Source organism: Octopus bimaculoides, chromosome 1 (genome assembly GCF_001194135.2).
Source record: "Octopus bimaculoides isolate UCB-OBI-ISO-001 chromosome 1, ASM119413v2, whole genome shotgun sequence".
NCBI lineage: Eukaryota > Metazoa > Mollusca > Cephalopoda > Octopoda > Octopodidae > Octopus > Octopus bimaculoides.
Window position 1 is genome coordinate 57367214 of NC_068981.1, and position 1618 is coordinate 57368831.

The window sequence follows — 1618 nt, forward strand, 5'->3', positions numbered from 1 at the left end:
GTAAGTAGCTTGCTTACCAACCACATGGTTCTGGATTCAGTCCCACTGCGTGGCACCTTGGGCAAGTGTCTTCTACTATAGCCTCGGACCGACCAAAGCTTTGTGAGTGGATTTGGTAGACGGAAACTGAAAGAAGCCTGTCGTATATATATATGTGTGTGTATATGTTTGTGTGTCTGTGTTTGTCCCCCCAACTTCGCTTGACAACTGATGTTGGTGTGTTTACGTCCCCGTAACTTAGCGGTTCGGCAAAAGAGACCGATAGAATAAGTACTAGGCTTATAAAGAATAAGTCCCGGGGTCGATTAGCTCGACTAAAAGGCGGTGCTCCAGCATGGCCGCAGTCAAATGACTGAAACAAGTAAAAAGAGTAAAGAGTTGCGATTGAGCAGACGATAAATAATTGCAGTAAAGCGCATGCGTTAAGTGAGGGAATTTTAAAAAATAAAATATAAACAAACTCCACTGTTCACTGTCCAACTACCAACAAGGTTCAGTCCGAGTTATTTACTGATAGAGAATTTTTCATTTCAACCCATCTATCTATTAATATATCTCTCTATTTGTTAAGGAGGGTAGAAATTGATATTAATCAATTAAAACCAGTGGTCTAGCATATTAAAAAAATCCGAAGATTAAAATTATATTACATATAAAAATGAGAGGAATGACCAACAAAAGTGGACTCCTATATGCTAGAAATAGATGCCGAATCATCTAACCACGAAAAAAATATATGTTCTCAGTAAAAATTTAGCGACACAACAGACTGTAAAGGGCAAAACAAATACAGTCTGTTGTGTCGCTAAATTTTTACTGAGAACATATATTTTTTTCGTGGTTAGATGATTCGGCATCTATTTCTAGCATATAGGAGTCCACTTTTGCTGGTCATTCCTCTTATTTTTATATGTAATATCTCTCTATTTGCATAGCTTTTTCTATATCGGTACGTCACCTACCTACCTATCTGCCTGCCCACCTATCTGGCTGTCTATGTAACTATATCTACTTTCCTTTCTGCCGATGCGTGTATCTGTTTTCTTTCATAACACTGATAAACATTTAAACCTACAGAAAAAAAAAAATTAAATAACCGCATTGCTCCAGCATGGCCACAGGTTTTGGTCTGGAACACGTAAAAGATAAAAGTATAACTTCCACAGCTATTGGCTAAGTTTAATTCACTTTAATTTAACCACCGATTGATATACTTTTTAAAGCGTAGATTTATAGATCTTACTGGCATTGTTTCATCGTGATGTATTTTTAACAGATAAATGTAGAATAATAGGATCCTTTTTAAAACGGGGGCCACATTTTTCATTAACGAAACACTTTGAAACTTGGAACACTGGTAGAATGTGTCATATAAAACATCTTTTTCTCTTAGTCTTCTTTAAAAAAAAAGAAATCCATAAATTATTCCATGTTAAAGTTGTCGTATTTCTGTAATTTCAACCAATCACTGACGTCCATTCAGCCGATATACATTAAGTGCCGACTACATAAACAAACGATTCTGAAACAATTAACCCTAACCCTAACCCTAGGGTTAGGGTTAGGGTTAGGGTTAAAGCAAATTTAAAATGAAAAAAGCAAATAAAACGAAGGTATG